General features: G+C 41.1%; 1 long non-coding RNA gene across 1 annotated transcript in view; it reads left to right on the forward strand.

Annotated features, from left to right (window-relative positions):
* LOC142761222 (uncharacterized) overlaps positions 1-20,709 on the forward strand; it is a 43,991-nt gene extending 23,282 nt beyond the window's left edge. The window contains exons 2-3 of the long non-coding RNA XR_012883564.1: positions 20,113-20,255; positions 20,370-20,709. This is a non-coding gene — a long non-coding RNA (uncharacterized LOC142761222). The remainder of the gene's footprint in view (positions 1-20,112; positions 20,256-20,369) is intronic.
* The last annotated feature ends 1,558 nt before the right edge of the window (positions 20,710-22,267 follow it).

Genomic DNA, 22,267 nt, shown 5'->3' on the forward strand with positions numbered 1-22,267 from the left:
TGTCATATGTCCAGGCAAGAGATTAGGGTCACATGTAGGGTGTTTCTAAAACCGGGAAACACCGCATAATAGTTAGAGGGCTGTCTTGTTATGGTGGCACAAGCCGGGCACCACCTATTGGCATATCTATGGAAAAAAATCCCATTTTCACTCTGCAACATCGAGTGAACTCTAATTTCTACAAAACACCTGCAGGGTTAAAATGCTTACTACACCCCTTGGTAAATGCATTGAGGGGTGTAGTTTCCAAAATGGGGTCACTTCTGGGGGTTTTCCACTGTTTTGGGCCCACAGGGCTCAGAAGGTCCTTCCCTTCTGAGCCCTGCCGTTTGCCCAAACAGAAGTTTATGACCACATATGGGGTATTGCCGTACTCGGGAGAAATTGCTTTACAAATGTTGGGTTGTTTTTTTCCTTTATTTGTTGAGAAAATGAAAAAAAATTTGCGCTACAGTTACGTCTTATTGAAGAAAAAGGACTGTTTTTATTTTCACTGCCTAATTCTAATAAATTCTATGAAACATCTGTGGGGTCAAAATGCTTACTACACCCCTAGATGAATTCCTCAAGAGGTGTAGTTTCCTAAATGGAGTCCCTTTTTGGGCGTTTTCATTGTTTTGTCCCCTCAGGGGCTTTGCAAATGTGACCTGGCCTCCGCAAACCATTCCTGCTAAATGTGATCTCAAAAAGCCAAATAGTGCTCTTTCCCTTCTAAGCCCTGCCGTGTGTCCAAACAGTCGTTTATTACCACATGTGGGGTATTGTTTTACTCGGGAGAAATTGCTTTACAAATTTTGTGGTGCTTTTTCTCCTTCAGTCCTTGTGGAAATGAGAAAAAAATAGCTAAACCTAGATTTTTTTTGAAAAAATGTAGATTATTATTTTCAGGGCCTACTTCCAATAATTTCTGCAAAAAAACTGTGGGGTCAAATCGCTCACTATACCCCTAGATAATTTCCTCAATGGGTGTAGTCTCCAAAATGGGGTCACTTGTGGGGGGTTTCTACTGTTTTGTCCCTTCAGGGGCTTCGTAAATGTGACATGGCCTCCACAAACCATTCCTGCTAAATGTGGACTCCAAAAGCCAAATGGCACTCCATCCCTTCTAAGCCCTGCCGTGTGTCCAAATATCCGTTTATTACCACATGTGGGGTATTGTTTTACTCGGGAGAAATTGCTTTACAAATTTTACGGTGCTTTTTCTCCTTCAGTCCTTGTGGAAATGAGAAAAAATTAGCTAAACCTACATTTTCTTTGAAAAAATTTAGATTATCATTTTCACAGCCTACTTCCAATAATTTATCCCAAAAACCTGTTGGGTCAAAACGCTCACTATACCCCTAGATAATTTCCTCAATGGGTGTAGTTTCCGAAATGGGGTCACTTGTGGGGGGTTTTCACTGTTTTGTCCCCTCAGAGGCTTTGTAAATGTGACATGGCCTCTCAAACCATTCCTGCTAAATTTGAGCTCCAAAAGCCAAATGGCGCTCTTTCCGTTCTAAGCCCTGCCGTGTGTCCAAATATCCACTTATTACCACATGTGGGGTATTGTTTTACTCGGGAGAAATTGCTTTACAAATTTTGCAGTGCTTTTTCTCCTTTAGTCCTTGTGGAAATGAGAAAAAAAATCGCTAAACCTACATTTTCTTTGAAGAAATGTTGATTTTAATTTTTACGGCCTACTTCCAATAATTTCTGTAAAAAACCTGTGCGGTCAAAATGCTCACTACACCCCTAGATAATTTCCTTGAGGTGTCTAGTTTCCCAGATGGGGTCACTTTTGGGGGATTTTTACTGTTTTGTCACTGCAAGAGCCCTTCAAACCTGACATGGTGCCTAAAATATATTCTAACAAAAATAAGGCCCCAAAATCCACTAGGTGTTCCTTTGCTTCTGAGGCCGGTGCTTCATTCCAGTAGCACGCTACGGCCACATGTGGGATATTTCCTAAAACTGCAGAAACTGGGCAACAAATATTGAGTTGCATTTCTCTGGTAAAACATTCTGTGTTCTAAAAAAAATTGTACTAAAAATTTATTTCTGCAAAAAAATATGACATTTGTAAATTTCACCTCTACTTTGCTTTAATTCCTGTGAAATGTGTAAAGGGTTAAGACATTTTCTAAATGCTGTTTTGAATACTTTGAGGGGTGAAGTTTTTAAAATGGGGTGACTTTTTGGGGGTTTCTAATATATAAGGCCCTCAAAGCCACTTCACAACTGAACTGGCCCCTGTAAAAATGGCCTTTTGAAATTTTCTTGAAAATGTGAGAAATTGCTGCTAAAGTTCTAAGCCTTGTGATGTCATAGAAAAATAAAAGGATGTTCAAAAAATGATGCCAATCTAAAGTAGACATATGGGTGATGTTAATTAGCAACAATTTTGTGTGGTATAACTGCCTGTCTTACAAGCAGATACATTTAAATTGAGAAAAATGCTAATTTTTGCAATTTTTCGCTAATTTTTGGTGTTTTTCACAATTAAATACTGAACATATCGAGCAAATTTTGCCAGTAACATAAAGTCCAATGTGTCACGAGAAAACAGTCTCAGAATCGCTTGGATAGGTGAAAGCATTCCGGAGTTATTACCACATAAAGTGACACATGTCAGATTTGAAAAATGAGGCTCTGTCAGGAAGGTCAAAAGTGGCTAAAGAGGGAAGGGGTTAAAATAACCTGGAATTTGGGAGTGGATGTAGTGTAAGAAAAATGGCCACTCCACGTTTTCTCCCTGTCTGACTTAGAGTCCAGGTGGGACTATTAGTCTAATTAAAAAAGACTAACTGACTTGGCCAGTAGATCATGTTAGGTGTGAGCTGCATGAAGGTGAAGTGCTGAGCTCTTATGAAGTAGAAAACTATTGGCAGAAACGACATGGTTCCTGGGTGAGCAACAAACTGAGTTTTGGTTATTGAAAAGAACAAGGATTTCTTGTTTTTTAAGAATGTCTGTTTGGCCGAAGAAACATCTATTGTTTTTTTTCCTTTTGGACTTTATTTGTGGCTGGAAAAACACCCTGATTGATTTGCTTCAAATAAAACCCTGTACTGCTAAAACAAATCCCCCTTGTGGTCTACCTGTCTGATGTGCTATATATATATATATATATATATATATACACATGCACATATATATATATATATATATATATATATATATATATACACATGCACACAAGTCCTTCTCAATAAATTAGAATATCATCAAAATGTCCAATTTATTTCACTAATTCAATTCAAAAAGTGAAACTCATATTATACGGATTCATTACACACCGTGATCTATTTCCAGCATTTTTTTGTGGCTAAGGCCCCATGCACACGAATGTGCTTTTGCGGCCGCAATCCCCCCGAAAATCCACGAGAGAATTGCGGCCCCGTTCATTTCTATAGGCCCATGCAGACGACTTGGCTTGCATGAACTACTGCATCAATGTGGCATGGAGTTGATCAGCTGGTGGTGGAGGCACTGCTGAGGTGTTATGGAAGCCCATGTTGCTTTGATAGCGGCCTTCATCTTGTCTGCATTGTTGGGTCTGGTGTTTCTCATCTTCCTCTTGAAAATAATACCCCATAGGTTCTCTATGGGGTTTAGGTCAGGTGAATTTGCTGGCCAATCAAGCACAGTGATACTGTGGTTATTAAACCAGGTATTGGTACTTTTGGCAGTGTGGGCAGGTGCTAAGACCTAATGGAAAACAAAATCCGCATCTCCATAAAGCTTGTCAGCCGAGGGAAGCATGAAGTGCTCTAGAATTTCCTGCTAGGCGGCTGCGTTGACTCTGGACTTGATATAACACAGTGGACCAACACTGTTGCTCAGTGGTCCAAAGTCCTGTTTTCAGATTAAAGTAAATTTTGCATTTCATTTGGAAATCAGTGTACAGGAGTCTGGAGGAAGAGTGGGGAGGCATCAATCCAAGTTGCTTGCGGTCTAGTGTGAAATTTCCACAGTCAGTGATGGTTTGGGGAGCCATGTCATCTGCTGGTGTTGGTACATCAGAAGGTGTCTGCATGACATTGGGCTACAAGCCAGACGTCCAACTACAGGTGATCTGTTGACCACACGCCACGGCCCTCCATGGCTATCATGGTGCACAGCAAGACGGCAATGGAGACTGGAATAAAGGATTATCTTCAGTGAGGAATCCTGCCTGTTGTCTTGGATGCAATGATAGCTGTAGCTTGGTCTGGAGACCACGTGGGCAACGCCATGAAGAGGCCTTTTCGTGGGAACATCACATTGGTTCAACTACTGGGATTATGGTATGGGGTGGCATAATGTATGGTAGCTGGACCCCTCTAGTCTTCATTTCAGGTACACATACGGCTCTGCGTTACATTGATTTGTTTGTGGAACCAGTGATACGGCCATTTCTCCAAAGTGTCCCAGGAGCAGTTTTTTCAACGGGACAATGCCAGGCTGCATTTTGCTCATGCTACTGTGAGCAGCCCCCGGGGTAATAATGGGGTTGAGGGTATGTGCACACGGCTCATTTTTGGCCATTTTTCAGGCCGTTAACGGCCTAAATTCTGGAGGAGAACGCCTCCAAACGTCTGCCCATTGATTTCAATGGGAAAAACGGCGTTCTGTTCCTATGGGCAGTTTTTTTACGCGGCTGTTTTGAAAAAACGGTCACGTAAAAAAAACGTCCAAAAAAGTGCATGTCACTTCTTGAGACGTTTTTGGAGCCGTGTTTCATTGACTTTAGAAAAACAGCTCATGATGGGATTAGATGCCCTAATACTGACTGCGGAGCCGCTGTATGTTCACACGGGCTATTTTCAGCCGTTTTTCGGGCCGTAAACGCCCCAAAAAACGTCAAAAAATGCGCAGCCGAACACCTCCAAACATCTGCCCATTGATTTCAATGGGAAAAACGGCGTTTCATTCCCACAGGGCATTTTTAACCCCTTCCCGCTGCAGCCCTTTTTCAGATTTTCATTTTCGTTTTTTCCTTCCCAACTTCCAAAAGCCATAACGTCTTTATTTTTCCATCGATATAGTACTATGTGGGCTTGATTTTTGCGGGACGTGTTGTAGTTTTTCGTTGCACAATTTATTTTGGCATAAAATGTACTAGGAAACGGGAAAGAAATTATTTGTGGGATAGAAAATGAAAAAAAACAGCGGTTCCCCCATGGTTTTTTGCGTGCCGTTTTTACGGAATTCACTGTGCAATTAAAACATGTTAACTTTATTCTCTGGGTCAATACGACTACGGCGATACCAAATATATATATATATATATATATATATATATATATATATATAGTTTTTTTTCTATATTTTAATACTTTTAGTAGTAAAAAACTACGTGTAAAAAAGAATTTATTTTGTGTCGCTAAACTCCGAGCCACAACTTTCTTATTTTTCCGTCGCTTAAGTGGTATGAGGGCTTATTTTTTGCGGGATAAGCTGTAGTTTCTAATTCCATTTTCGTGTAAATGCAACGATTTGATCACTTTTTATTTCATTTTTTGTGGGAGATTAGGTAACCAAAAAATAGAGATTCTGGCGTTTACAATTTATTTTTTATTTTTTTTACGGCGTTCACCATGCGGCTTAAATAATGATATATTGTAATAGTTCAGACTTTTACGGATGCGGCGATACCAATTATGTTTATTTATTTTTTTACTATGCTCTAGGGGGAAATTGGGAAAAGGTTTTTTTTTTTACTTTTAATATTTTTTTTTACACAAAAAAAAAACAACTTTAACTCATTTTTACTTTAATTTTTTTTATTAGTCCCCCTAGGGGACTTTAACCAGCGATCGTTAGATCACTTGCACGATATACTGCAATACTAATGTATTGCAGTATATCGTGATTCTGACAGGCAACTATTAAGCCTGCCGGAAGCAGGGCTTAATAGGTGTACAAAGATGGCGGACCTGGGGGTTTTCATTAGGCCCCCAGGCAGCCATAGCAACCATCGCGATTGCGTTGCGGGGGGCGTGATGAGCTTTTAGAGGGGGTCACCCGCCTCTTTCTAACGATTTAAATGCTGCGGTCTCTGTTGACCGCAGAATTTAACTAGTTAAACTAGCGGGTTCGCGCTCGAGCGCGATGCCACTAGTTACTCTGAGGTGTCGGCTGTAACAAACAGCCGACACCGGCATCGTATGAAGCGGGTTCACTCCGTGAGCCCGCTCCATACTTCCCCTACCTGACTTTGGCGCATGGATACGTCAAATGTCGGGAAGGGGTTAAGGGAAATATGGCGTTCTGTTCCGACAGGGATATTTTTACGCCTCATTTTCAAAAAATGGCGCGTAAAAAGACGCCCGCAAAAAAAAGTGCATGTCACTTCTTGAGCCGTTCTTCATTAACTCAATAGAAAAACCGCTCCAAAAACGGCTGTAAAAAAACACTGCGAAAAACGAGAGTTGCTAAAAACAAAAAAAATGGCTTTAAATCAGGAGCTGTTTTCCTTTGAATACCGTTCCATATTTTCAGACGTTTTTATTTTGTGCGTGCACATAGCCGATGCAGAGGCTGATACTGAGGGTAACACCAAGCCTCGCCTTGGTAATGGATACTGTCATTCAGCCCGCAGCTATATATATATATATATATATATATATATATATATATATATATGTATCTCAGGGCTTGTGTCCCATATCTTTTAAGACCCTAGCAATGGCCCTGGCCACAGGTGTATAAAATCAAGCAGGAAAGCGGGAAAAATAATATTATAGTTTTATAGTTGGGGTCGAACGCGGTGATGCCAAATGTGTGTTTTTTTTTTTACGTGTTAATTTTTTTTTCTATAATAAAAGACTTTATTATAGGAAAAAAAGCAGTTCTTGTTTATATCACTTAACTTTTATTTTTACACTTTTTTAGAAACATTTTTATTCTTTTTTTTACTTTTTTCACTTGTCTCACTAGGGCACACTTAGACTTGCAGCTCTGATCGCTGCTGGAATACATTACACTACACACGTAGTGTAATGCATTCCAACGGTCATTGTGACGTAACAGTCACACTGACAGGAAGCCTACGGCGACCACCCTCCGAGTGGTCCTGATAGGCTTCTGTACATGGCAGCCCGGAAGCCATTGTCTGGCGTCCGGTTGCCATGGGTACCATCGCCAGCCCCCGTGATTTCACATGGGGGCTGCCGATCGGCGCTAAACACCTTAATTGTGGCGTTCAAAATCGAACGCCGCAATTAAGGGGTTAACTGCCGAAATCAGCTGCGATGGGACGCTGATCGGCAACGGGGAATGCAGGGCAGACACCCTGCACAGTTAACCACCGCTGCGGTGTAGCGCCGCGCGGCGGTTAACTGTCAAAGCACTGACGTTACTGCACGTCAAGGTGCGCGAAGTGACTGCTCACATTGACGTGCATTAACGTCAAGGTGCGGGAAGGGGTTAAGCAGCTGTTCTCCATTAAATCTTGGTAGTTAAAACTGCATGTGTCTCAGATGTTAAATGCTCAGACTGGCTGGCCAGGGACAATTTCCCATGACACTGTTCAGGCTTTTTGAGGATTAAGATTATCAGATCAAAGAGTGGTCATCCCTACAGCAGTAGCAACCACATTATTTTCACTCAAACTGGCATGACATTATTTCCTGGGTTACCATTAGAAACCGCACTTATATCACATGACCCCCACATTTTCCTGGGGCCACACATTCACGCTATTATGAACTATGACCTCTAGGGGCACACTCAAGCTACTCCCCTCTTCTGCCTCAGTTGCAGTTTCTGTACCAACCAGTTCACACACTACATTCACCTGCTCAGGCTTTGTAACCAGGTCTGCCATCTAGAATTTCTGGGCCCCATACAGCCAAGGAGTCTGGGGCCTCCTCCATCACTGAGGGCTGGGCAACAGAAAGTGCACTCACGTTTGTACGTCATGTGCGTTAACTGATTTTGGTACTAATGTCAATTACAGTGAACAAAACCATGGGTCAGGCACATGACCGGTTAATGCCCTGGATTTTGTTCAATTCAGCCAAAATGTGTAATACGTAGCCCAGGGATTGGCCAAGGGGAAACTCCTGGAATCACTGTCCAGACCTGGGAAAGCTACTAACATCACTGTCCATTTATGGAGTCCTCATGCAGAGCTTCTACTAGCACTCTGCCCAGGGACTCCGGCGTTGTTTCTGATGTCCATATTTGGACAGTGATGTCAGGAACTTCCCCAGGGCCAAAGTCCAAGGACATAATGATCGTGATTCTCTGCCTGGGGAACCCGGCACTGGGAAGCTCCTGACATTACTGTCAATATAGTGTCAGAAGTATACAGGTTTTTTTTTTTGGTTTTTTTGCAGGATCTCTCAGGATGGAAAGCAGTCTCTACTACGCTATTCCATCTTTCAATAAAAGGTGAACCCCATTCACATGAGTTATATTGAAGTTTGTAGTGAATTTTCAGTGCGCAATACGCACCAAAAATAGTTTTAGCCATGTGCCAATTTAAAAGCAAATTGTTCTACTATTACTCTTCCAACCTACATGTATTTGGTCTTGTTTTTCTCAGAACATGTTGGGTTTCCATATTGTGTAAAAAAATAAAATGTATTTTACTTTTTTTTTTTAATTTAAAAGGATAAAGGGGAAATAAATATAAAAAAAGTATGAATATGTAATTTAAGGTCATTGTTTTTTTTACATCTGTGCATGCCGCTGGGTAAACACACCTAAATACATATTTGGCTATACACGATTGGCGCAAGGTGGCGCTTACAATAACTTGTGTGCAAACAGGCATTTGGAGAGCAGATTTTCCAAAGCCGGTTTGCTGATAACATACGACCATTACAGATGTTGTGAAGACACTGTCAACACCCCCAGAATGACTTATTTTATTTTTTTTAGGAAATTAGACCCCCCAAGGTATTCGTTTAATGACATATAGGGCTAATATCTTTTTATATTTTTTTCCAGACAATTCATTGACTTTGAAAATTTAAACTGCCATTTTTTTTTTCCAAAAATGTGAATTCAGGTGACCTTTTCTGATATTTGGTGCATACCACTGGGTTAACACACCTGAATACATATTCGGCAACTTCTGTTGACTTTAATGATACCAAATATGTGGGCATTTCATACATGCTGGGCGTAAGGCAGAGTTTAAAATGAATGGTGCACAAACTGGCTTTTGGAGAGCAAATTTTCCAAAGCTGGTTCCATAGGGATCTTTGCGCATGCGACCAAAATTGTCGTGTAGCCCCAGCCTACAACTGTACAAAACGTCAATCTATATATGATATGAAAGATATAGAGAAATAGGTAGAATAAAAAAAACTAATTTGCATAGCACAAAAAAAATAAATCGCAATTTACATATCTATCTTATCTATCTTATCTATCTTATCTATCTTATCTATCTTATCTACCTTATCTATCTTATCTATCTTATCTATCTTATCTATCTTATCTATCTTATCTATCTTATCTATCTTATCTATCTTATCTATCTTATCTATCTTATCTATCTTATCTATCTTATCTATCTTATCTATCTTATCTATCTTATCTATCTTATCTATCTTATCTATCTTATCTATCTTATCTATCTTATCTATCTTATCTATCTTATCTATCTTATCTATCTTATCTATCTTATCTATCTTATCTATCTTATCTATCTTATCTATCTTATCTATCTTATCTATCTTATCTATCTTATCTATCTTATCTATCTTATCTATCTTATCTATCTTATCTATCTTATCTATCTTATCTATCTTATCTATCTTATCTATCTTATCTATCTTATCTATCACACGACTACTTTGGCCACGACGCTGTCTATGATAGATAGATAGATAATCCAAAACGGGCAGCTTTCCAAACGTAGATGAACCCCTTCCTGCCGCAGCCCTTTTTCAGAATTTAATTTTCGTTTTTTCCTCCCCAAATTCCAAAAGCCAAAACTTCTTTATTTTTCCGTCGATATAGTCCTATGAGGGCTTGATTTTTGCGGGACGAGTTGTAGTTTTTCGGAACACCATTTATTGTGCCATATAATGTACTAGGAAACAGGAAAAAAATTATTTGTGGGGTAGAAAATGAAAAAAACAGCGATTTCTCTATTGTTTTTTGCATGCTGTTTCTACGGAATTCACTGTGCAATTAAAACAACATGTTAACTTTATTCTGTGGGTCAATACGATTATGGCGATACCACATATATATCGTTTTTTTTTATATTTTACTGCTTTTACAAGTAAAAACCGAAGTGTAAAAAAGAAAATATATTTTGTGTAGCCAAATTCCGAGAGCCATAACTTTTTTTTTTTTTTTTTTTTTTTCTTTAATTTTATTTTTATTTCTCCGTCGCTTTAAGTGGGATGAGGGCTTATTTTTTGCGGGATAAGCTGTAGTTTTTTAATGATACCATTTTGGTGTACATGCAACGTTTTAATCACTTTTTTTATTTCATTTTTTGTAGGAGATGTAGTCACCAAAAAAATAGGGATTCTGGCGTTTACAATTAATTTTTATTTTTTTACGGCATTCACCATGCGGGTTAAATAATGATATATTGTAGTAGTTCAGACTTTTACGGACACGGCGATACCAATTAGGTTTATTTATTTTTTTGCTATGCTCTAGGGGGAAAATGGTAAAAGGGTTTTTTTTTTAATTTATTTTTTTAACTCTTTTTATTAGTCCTCCCTAGGGGACTTCAACCAGCGATCGTTAGATCGCTTGCACGATATACAGCAAAACTAATGTATTGCAGTATATCGTGAGTCTGACAGACATCTATTAAGCCCTGCTGGAGGCAGGCCTTAATAGGTGCAAAAAGATGGCGGACCTGGGGGCCTTTTTAAGCAGTTAAGCCCCCAGGCAGCCATAGCAACCATCGCCCCACCCCCCCTGCGATTGCGTTGACCTGTTAGAGGGGTTCGCCCCCTCTTTCTAACTATTTAAATGCTGCGGTCGCTATTGAGCGCAGCATTTAACTACTTAAACGAGCTGGATTGCGCTTGAGCGCGATGCCGCTCGTTACTCTGAAGTGTCGGCTGTAACAAACAGCCGACACCAGCATCGTATGGAGCGGGTTCACTCCGTCAGCCCATTCCATACTTCCCCCTACCCGACTTTGGCGTATGGCTACGTCAAATGTTGGGAAGGGGTTAAAATAAAGAGACTTTTATTTGCCCTGGTGCGACGTTTGGGCCTCACACACTAGAGCCTTTCTAAATCTCTAGTGTGTGCAGCCGAAACGTTGCACCAGGGTGAATAAAGTAGCTCTTTATTTTCATCTATATTTGGAGTGCTGCCTACTTTTGAAATATTTTGTGTATGTGTAAAATATATATATATATATATATATATATATATATATATATATATGTATTATTATGTATGTGTATATGTACATGCATGCATGCAGTGTGGCTACTAAAGGGCAGAATTTGGGCCCAGAATCTTATATTCAAAAAGAAAGTTACAAGAAAGTGTCCTTTCTCATTTATTAGGCAAGAAACCTGGAAAAAGGTCTGGGGTGGAGAAGTTCCACTCAGTCTTCAGAACAGTCCAGGGTTTGGGCTGCCTTAGGAGTCTCATTAGCTGCCAGCTGTGAAGGCTCCTTTAACCCCTTCCCGACATCCGCCGTACATGTACGGCGCTGTCGGCAGGTGCTTCCCGCAAAGCGCAGTACAGTTACGTCGCAGTGATGGTGCGGGCTCAGAAGCAGAGCCGGCACCATCACCGCGGGGTGACAGCTGTATTCTACAGCTGGCACCCTCCTGTAACTGCCAGGACCGGAGCTATTCTCCGATCCGGCTGATTAACCCCTCAGATGCTGCGCTCAATAGAACGCAGAATCTGATAGGTTTTTCACCCGACCGGCAACCCAGTGATGCAATCGCTGGGTTGCTGTGGCAATCGGACGCCAGAAAATAGCGTCCGAGTCTGCCTTGTACTGGAGCCGATGAGGACCCGCCTGCGGCGCGTCCTCATAGGCTTGCTGTCAGTGAATTACTGACCGCGCTAATACACTGCACTACGTATGTAGTGCAGTGTATTAGAGTAGCGATCGGGGCATCAGGTCCTCAAGTACCCTAGTGGGACAAGTTAAAAAAAGTTAATAAAAATGTGGCAAAACAATAAAAACACACACATTTCAAATCAAAATAAAGCTAAACTGACTTTGTTCCCATAGTAAGTCTTTTATTATGGGAAAAACCGTAAAAATTAAAAAAAGCTATACATAATTGGTATCGCCGCGTCCGTAACGACCCAAACTACAAAACTATTATGTAATTTATCCCGCACGGTGAACGCCGTAAAAAAAAACCATGAAAAACAACGCCAGAATCTTTGTTTTTAGGTCACATTTCCTTCCAAAAAATGCTATAAAAAGTGATCAAAAAGTCACATTTACTCCAAAATACTAATAAAAGCGTCAATCCGTCCCGCAAAAAATAATCCCTGACACCGCTGTGTGCACGCAAAAATAAAAAAGTTATGGGTCTTAGAATATGGCGACACAGAAAACAAATTATTTTATAAAAAAAGTGATTTTATTGTGCAAAAGCTGCAATACATAAAAAAAAACTATATAAATTTGGTATCGCCGTAATCGCATCGACCCGCAGAATAAAGCTAACATGTAATTTAGGGCGCACTGTAGATGCCGAAAAAAAAAAACAATAAAAAACTATTCCAGAATTGCTTGTTTTTGGTAATTTTCTTTACCAAAAAATGAAATAAAAAGTGATCAAAAAGTCGTATGTGTTCTAAAATGGTACCAATAAAATCTACAGCCCGTCTCGCAAAAAACAAGCCAGCACACCGCTCAATCAACTGAAAAACAAAAAAGTTACGGCACTAGTAACGCGGTGATGAAAAAACATCTCAATGCGCAGGCCGGAGGGGAACATTCCTTCAGTTTCAGGGCCCTAGTATTTAGGAACTAGGAAAGGGAACGGACATAGCACATCCGCTGGAAGCGAGGGCGCCCGTATTATACCAGCGCAAAACTTTCCCAGCAATATTTCCCAAACTACGAAGGAGAAAGTCTCCAAAAGTTGCAGAGCGTTACAGAAGGGGATAAGAAAGAAAACCGTTTATCAGTGTGACACCGGCCTGTGCATAACGGATCGCTTCACATCGTAACACACATCTATGGATAATTGTATTATTTACCCCATTATTATACCCTCTTATTATACCCTGATGGACTCCGCACAGATTACATATGCCACCACATTATAAACGGAAATACCAGCAAAGCCCCAAACAGAACTATTACCAAGCAAAATCCATGCTCAAAATGGCGGTCTTTTCCTTCTTAGCCCTACAGTGTGCCCAAACAGCAATTTATGTCCACAAGTAAGGCATTACCATACCCGGGAGAACCCGCTTAACAATTTATGGGGTAAGATCAGTGGAAAAATTGCAATTTTCACTTTGCACCATCCACTGCGTATTCATTTCTGAAAAACACCTGTGGAGTCTAAATTCTCACTACACCCCTTGATAAATGCCTTTAGGGGTGTAGTTTCTAAAACTAGGTCACTTTTGTTTTGGTACATCAGTGGTTTTGTAAATGCAACATGGCGTCCGCAAACCATTCCAGCAAAATCTACGCTCCAAAAGATAAATACCGCTCCTTTTCTTCTGAATGCTCCCATATATGTAAACAGCTGATTATAACCACATATGGGGTGTTGCCGTACTCGGGAGAAATTTCTTTACAAATGTTGGGGTGCTTTTTCTTCTCTATTCCTTGTAAAAATGAAAAATGTTGATCTAAAACTACATCTTGTTGGGAAAAAAAAAATATTTTTCATTTTCATGGCTTAATTCTAATTCAGCAAAAAACTTTTGGGATCAAAATTTTCACTATACCCCTAGATTCCTCAGGGGGTGCAGTTTCTCAAATGGAGTAACTTTTGGGGTGTTTCCACTGTACTAGTACTACAGGGGCTCAGCAAATGTGACATGGCGCCCAGAAACCATTCAAAAATCCAAATGTTGCTAGTTCCATTCTGCGCCCTACCGTGTGTCCCAACAGATGTTTGTGACCACATGTGGGGTATTGTTTTACCCGGGAGAAGTTGCTTTACAAATTTTATGGTGCTTTTTCTCCTTCAGTCCTTGTGGAAATGAAAAAAAAAATACCTAAACCTACATTTTATTTGAAAAAATGTAGATTTTCATTTTTACGGCCTACTTCCAATAAGTTCTGTAAAACACCTGTGGGGTCAAACTGCTCACTATACCCCTAGATAATTTCCTCATGGGGTGTAGTTTACAAAATGGTTTCACTTGTTGGGGGTTTTCACTGTTTTGTCCCATCAGGGGCTTTGCAAATGTCACATGGCCTCCGCAAACCATTCCTGCTAAATTTGAGTTCCAAAAGCCAAATGGCGCTCTTTCCCTTTTCAGCCTCGCCGTGTGTCCAAACAGCCGTTTATGACCACATGTGGGGTATTGTTTTACTCTGGAGAAATTTCTTTACAAATTTTATGGTGCTTTTTCTCCTTTAGTCCTTGTGGAAATGAAAAAAAATTAGCTAAACCTACATTTTATTTGAAAAAATTTAGATTTTCATTTTAACAGCCTATTCCAAAAATTTCTGCAAGAAACCTGTGGGGTCAAAATGCACACTATACCCCTAGATAATTTCCTCAAGGGGTATATTTTCCCAAATGGGGTCACTTTTGGGGGGTTTCCACTGTTTTGTTCCCTCGGGGGCTTTGCAAATGCGACATGGTCTCCGCAGACCATTCCTGCTAAATTTGAGCTCCAAGAGCCAAATGGCGCACGTACCATTCTAAGCCCTGCCGTGTGTCCAAACAACCGTTTATTACTACATGTGGGGTATTGTTTTACTCGGGAGAAATTGCTCTACAAATATTGTGGTGCTTTTTCTACTTTAGTTCTTTTGGAAATGAAAAAAAATTAGCTAAACCTACATTTTATTTGAAAAAATGTAGATTTTCATTTTCATGGCCTAGTTCCAAAATTTTTTGTAAAAAAACTGGCCGGTCAAAATGCTTGCTACACCCCTAAATAAGGGGGGGTGTAGTTTCCCAAATGGGGTCACTTTTGGGGGGTTTCCACTGTTTTAGTTCCACAAGACCTGTTCAAAGCTGACATGGTGCCTAAAATATATTCTAATAAAAAGGAGGCCCAAAATCCACCAGGTGCTCCTTTGCTTCTGAGGCCGGTGCTTCAGTCCAGTAGCACACTAAAGCCACATGTGGGATATTTCCTAAAACTGCAGAACCTGGGCAATAAATATTGAGTTGCATTTCTTGGGTAAAACCTTCTGTGGTACAAAAAAAATGGATTTAAAATGAATTTCTGGAAAAAAATAATGAACTTTGTAAATTTCACCTCTACTTTGCCTTAATTCCTGCGCAATGTCTAAAGGGTTAAGAAACTTTCTAAATGCTGTTTTGAATACTTTGAGGGGTGCAGTTTTTAAAATGGGGTGACTTATTGGCGGTTTCTAATATCTAAGGACCTCAAAGCCACTTCACAAATGAACTGGCCCCTGTAAATATAGCATTTTGAAATTTTCTTGAAAATGTGAGAAATTGCTGCTAAAGTTCTAAGCCTTGTAACGTCCTAGAAAAATAAAAGGATGTTCAAAAAACTATGCAAACATAAAGTAGACCTATAGGGGATGTTAATTAGCAACAATTTTGTGTGTTATAACTGCCTGTCTTACAAGCAGATACATTTAAATTGCTAAAAATGCTAATTTTTGCAATTTTTCACTATATTTTGGTGTTTTTCACAATTAAATACTGAATGCATCGACCAAATTTTACCACTATCTTGAAGTCCAATGTGTCACAAGAAAACAATCTCAGAATCGCTTGGATAGGTAAAAGTATTCCGATGTTATTACCACATAAAGTGAAACATGTCAGATTTGAAAAATGAGGTTCTGTCAGGAAGGTCAAAAGTGGCTAAAGAGGGAAGGGGTTAAAGGAACAGTGTCATCACAATTTTTTTTTTAATATGTTAAAGAGGTTAGTGCTTTATTAAAAACGTTTGGATTAATTTGTGTGTTTGTGTTTTACTTTTTTTTATTTTTACAGTTTTTCGTCCCTATGGGGGCTGCCATTTTTTTTTCCATTTCTGTATGTGTCGATTAGCGACACATACAGACATGGAATACGGCAGCTCCAGTCCCATAGGGACTGCAAACGGGGCCCGTTCCATCCACTATCATGTACGCCGCTGTGTGGGAACGGCGCATGCGCTGCTCCCACACAGTTCAATTTGAAATGCGCGCAGTCCGGCGCCATTTTCCTGTGGACCGGAAGTCGCGGCCGGACAGTAATATTACTACTTCCGGTCGCGGCTTCCGGACTTGTGCACATGGAGCAGCGGCAGCAGACAGAGCGGATGGACCGGAGGGAGCGGCGGCGACTGGAGCAGGTAAGGGATTTCTATGTATGTTTGTATTTCAGTGTGTGTTTACTACTGTATGTAAACCTACTACACTGTGTGTTAGCTCAAAAAATGGTGACACACAGTGTAGGAGGTTAGACTAGCCAGGATAAAGGAGGGGGGGATTCTGAGAGCTCACTAGAGCGAGGGATTTTTACCCAATTTTGCAGCATAAAGCAATGTGGTTGCTTTACCACATGCAATGCTGCAATTTTGGGAATGGCTCCATCTAGTGACCAGCAATGGAAAATATTATAGATTAGAATCCAATTGAATCCAATTTATAATATTTTCTGACTCGTGAAAAAAATAATTACAATTAGAACAATGTTTAATCACCTACACACTAATTGTTTAACTAAAAAAAACATGTTTTGCTGGCAACACATTCCCTTTAAGGCTCAGAGCCCATTTTTCAAATCTGACATATTTCACTTTATGTGGTAATAACGTCGGAATGCTTAAACCTATCCAAGCGATTCTGAGATTGTTTTCTCATGACATATTGTACTTTACGTCTGTGAAAAAATTTGGTCGATAAATGCAGTATTTATTTGTGAAAAACACACATTTTGAGAATTTGCAAAAAAATTGAATTTTTCTAAATTTGAATGTATCTGCTTGCAAAACAGATATTAATACCACACACAATAGTTAGTAGTTAACATTTCCCATATGTCTACTTTGTTTGCATAGTTTTTTGAACGTCCTTTTATTTTTCTAGGACGTTACAAGGCTTAGAACTTTAGCAGCAATTTCTCACATTTTCAAGAAAATTCCTAAACCTATTTTTTCATGGACCAGTTCATTTCTGAAGTGGCTTTGAGGGCCTTATATATTAGAAACGCCCCATAAATCAACCCATTTTAAAAACTGCACCCCTCAAAGTATTCAAAACCGCATTAAAAAAGTTTCTTAACCCTTTTTAGCAGAAATTCATTTGTAATAGATAAATTTCTGTAACACAGAAGGTTTTACCAGAGAAACGCAACTCCATACTTATTTCCCAGATTCTGCAGTATTTAGAAATATCCCACATGTGGCCCTAGTGGGCTACTGGACTGAAACACAGGACTCACAATCAAAGGTGCACCTAGTGGATTTTGAAGCCTCCTTTTTATTACAATATATTTTAGGCTCCATGTCTGGTTTGAAGAGGTCTTGTGGTGCCTAAACAGTGGAAACCCCCAAAAAGTTACCCTATTTTGGAAACTACACTCCTCAAGGAATTTATCTAGTTGTATAGTGAGCATTTTAACCCCACAGGTGTTTTGCTGATTTTATTGGAATTAGGGCTTATTCAGACTAACATGATATGCGTCCGTGCAACGCGCGTGTTTTTCACGCGCCTCGCGCGGACCTATATTAGTCTATGGGGCCGTGCAGACAGTCTGTGATTTTTACACAGCGTGAGTCCGCTGCGTAAAACTCACGACATGTCCGTTCTTTGTGCGTATTTCGCGCATCACGCACCCATTAAGTCAATGGGTGCGTGAAAATCACGCATGGCACACGGAACACGCATTTTTCACGCAAGACTTGTGTATGTAAATGAATTTTAAAACTTGTCCAAACAAGCACAAACCAGGAAGTTGTTTTGCACTTGTTTGGCACATACTGAGCTGGACAGGGACAACTGCAGCCATGCCTAGGGTTTGTGACGTGGAGAAACTGATCTGCCTTGTCCAGGAGAGGCCAGAGTTGTGGGACATGCAGGCAGAGGCATACCACGACCGCACGGGCAAAGAAGTGGCATGGGATCACATCGCGCAGACACTCTTCAGCCAGGAGTCGGCTAAAGGCAGCACAGAAAGATCATTGGTAAGTACAGGGTGGGCCATTTATATGGATACACCTAAATAAAATGGGAATGGTTGGTGATATTAACTTCCTGTTTGTGGCACATTAGTATATGGGAGGGGGGAAACTTTTCAAGCTGGGTGTTGACCATGGCGGCCATTTTGAAGTCGGCCATTTTGTATCCAACTTTAGTTTTTTCAATGGGAAGAGGGTCATGTGACACATCAAACTTATCGAGAATTTCACAAGAAAAACAATGGTGTGCTTGGTTTTAACGTTTTATTCTTTCATGAGTTATTTACAAGCTTCTCTTTGTTTACATCCGTTGACATATCGCAGAGGTTAACACGTGAGGAGCGGATAGAAATTGTGTTGATGTCTGGTGAACGCAGTACCCGGGTCATTGCAGCAGATTTCAATGCAAGACACCCTACGAGACCACCCATCTCCCATGCTACAGTTTGCAAACTGCTTGCCAAGTTTCGTGAAACTGGTTCAGTGTTGGATTTGCCCAAATGTGGACACATGAAAACTGTCACTAATGAAGAAACATAAGTGGCTGTCCTAGCTTCATTCAGCAAGAGCCCACAGCGTAGCACTCGCCGCATGTCACTGGGGAGTGGCATCAGTCGAACATCCCTTCGGCGGATATTAGCTTCTCACAAATGGCACCCTTACAAACTCCAGCTGCTGCAGCATCTCAACGAGGATGACCCAGATCGGCGCACTGAATTTGCAGAATGAGCAAAACAAAAATTGGAACAGGACCCTCAGTTTACACAGAACATTTTGTTCAGTGATGAGGCAAACTTTTATGTGAATGGTGAAGTTAACAAACAAAACCACCGCTATTGGTCTGACACTAACCCACATTGGATAGATCCCTCCAAGACGGTTGGAACACAAAAATTGATGGTATGGTGTGGTATATGGGGTACAAAGATAGTGGGGCCATTCTTCATCAATGGAAACCTCAAGGCCACGGGATATCTGAAATTGTTACATGATGATGTGTTTCCCTCTTTATGCACTGAAGCTGGCATGTTCCCTGAGTTTTTCCAGCAAGATGGTGCACCACCACATTATGGGTGTCAGGTCTGAGCATTCCTAGATGAAAAGTTTCCTGGAAAGTGGATTGGTCGTCGTGGGCCAGTTGACTGGCCCCCTAGGTTTCCCGATCTGACCCCCTTAGACTTTTATCTTTGGGGTCATCTGAAGGCAATTGTCTATACTGTGAAGATACGAGATGTGCAGCAACTGAAACTACGGATACTGGAAGCCTGTGCTAGCATTTCTTCTGCGGTGTTGCTATCAGTGTGTGAAGAGTGGGAGAAGAGGGTTGCATTGACAATCCAACACAATGGGCAGCACTTTGAACACATTTTATAAGTGGTCAGAAACTTGTAAATAACTAATGAAAGAATAAAGTAACGTTAAAACCAAGCACACCATTGTTTTTCTTGTGAAATTCTCGATAAGTTTAATGTGTCACATGACCCTCTTCCCATTGAAAAAACTAAAGTTGGATACAAAATGGCTGACTTCAAAATGGCCGCCATGGTCAACACCCAGCTTGAAAAGTTTCCCCCCTCCCATATACTAATGTGTCACAAACAGGAAGTTAATATCACCAACCATTCCCATTTTATTTAGGTGTATCCATATAAATGGCCCACCCTGTACATTGATTTATAGATGTCATGTAAAACCCACATGCTGTAGTGTCCTTGTATTCACATTTTCAAAATGCCCAACGTAGCGTGTATGTCATAGCATCATTGAGCTTGTGTAATGTATCTTGGTGTGTAACGGAATGCCAAAGTTTCCAACAAGTGGAGATTTGTGTTCTGTAACATCATGACTGACCATTTTTTTTATTTTTTTTTATCATCCTTTGTACAGTAGATGATGTGGAGGAGCACCCGGGATCAATTCCGCCGGGAATTTGGGGCCAGAGGCCGAAGTGGTGACGGTGCGAGCAAAAAAAGGAAGTACATGTACACCCAGCAGCTCCTGTTCCTCAAGGACATCATGGAGATGCGACCGTAAGTACTCATACTGTACGTTTAAGAAATATATGTGTTCACATGTCATTTAATCCAAACAGGGTGTTTGTCCCTTGTGGCAGTGTTACTAAGCAATCTACATTTGTATTATAGAAGCAGTGACAATCTCCAAGACACAGAAGAGGAGCCTGCCCATGAAGAGCAGCACGCACCAGAAGACGAAAATTCCCTGCTGCCCTTAACACCAGCGCCGACCGCTCCCGAACCAGCCCCACAAGCGTCCAGCCAACCACAGGTGCCACCGAATGGACGTCGTGAAACCACCACCGCAGCAGCCAGGCGCAGGCGCACCCACATGGGTTCCGCAGGTGCACAAGTGGACAAAAGGGTACTGGAGTACCTGCGGCGCTGCGCAGACGAGGACGCCTGTGACGCCTTTGGCCGCACCATAGCCCCGTTACTGCGGAAGGTACCTGACCACAGGATGGCGCGCCTCCAGTCCTCCATTATCTCCCTGATTGACAGTGCCACACCTCCAAACAATCCACGCCAGTGCTTCAACACAATTGAGCATTGGCGTGGATTGCCGGAGCAGTCGGTGGCCTTCAATGCACCTGGCCCATCCCAGCCTGCCACCCCCTTGCCACGCCAACATTACTATCGCCCAATGCCGTCACACTTGTCTCAGGTGCCGGGGCGTGAGCGTCATTTCCCTGGCTACAGTCGACCGGTGGAAAGCTTTCCACAGGCCCCACCTCACGGCTATCAGACGCAGCGTCAGCACCACTATGCTGTTGAGGAACATCCTCTGCAGGCCTATGGACAGCATAGTGGTGCTGAAATGGCCAGCTATGCCTCATCGATATCATGAGTTGTAGTGCTGTGCCTGCATCATAGTTGATGTTATCATTTAGGCCTGTTTGGGTTAATTCTTTGCAAATGTGCATCATATTGGTGCGATGTTTTCTTTTACGGTTAACATATGTTGTATGTTCAGATTTTGTGTGGCATCAACATAGTCCGGTTTTGTTTTACCAAAAAAGTGTGTGTGTTTTACTAAATTTCCTTTTTCACAAGCTTTGCCAATCATGTCCTTGTGTAACGTCTCAACACGGTGGACAGGGCCCAATATTGTTGCACGCCATAATTGAGGTATTAGTTTATCTTTTTGTGGTTTTGCTCAAATCAAGATCGACTTCTGTGCGGCCGTGTAGTGCTTTCATATTTGACGCACAAAGGACAGTTGTGATTGTATTAGAGAACATTGGGATTGCCAATGTGCTTTACATACAATTACGTGTTTGCCTGCTAAATACTACGTAGAAACCCCAAAAGATATAAGCTCGCAACCCACGTCAAGGGTCCTCATGTATTGCGAGTCCCTAATACTACAATTCCCACTCCCCCAAACAAAATACATTGGGCTCGCTAATGATCTATTTCGAGAATAGTCAGAACTATGCCTCCGTTTGCATAGAATCGTCCTGCCATGGTAGTGCTCCAGCAGGGCTGTCAAAATATTCGACAAATATTTCACGCACTCGGATACCAGATGTTTGTGCCCTCCCTAGTGGAATTTGTCGCACAATGGTTGATGTGGTTGCATTTCTTAGTATATATTCAGCATCAAAACTTGCATCAAGTATGCGTGTAAAGTAATGAAGAACTATACACGCTTGCATGACACGGGTCACATTCTGCGGCGTCATTTGCATTGTTGTGAGAAAGACCCTCCATTTGTTTGACCTTATGCCAAACGTACATTCAACACATCTTCGAGCTCGGCTTAGCCGGTAATTGAAGATGCGCCTACGGTCATCCAAGCCCCTTCTTGCAAATAGACGCATTACTTGGCTTGTCAACCCAAAACCCTCATCTGCAACGATGACATATGGGTCTGCTGGAGCCAGGGAGGATGGTCGGTTCAGGCACAGAAAGTTGATATAAAGCCGATGGCCCATTCTGGATGAGCGAAATATGTGTGCATCAGCAGAGCTTCCATACGACCCAATGTCTACTATTGTAAAACAATAATTACTGTCGGCCATGGC

Source organism: Rhinoderma darwinii, chromosome 4 (assembly GCF_050947455.1).
Source record: "Rhinoderma darwinii isolate aRhiDar2 chromosome 4, aRhiDar2.hap1, whole genome shotgun sequence".
Taxonomy (NCBI): Eukaryota; Metazoa; Chordata; class Amphibia; order Anura; family Rhinodermatidae; genus Rhinoderma; species Rhinoderma darwinii.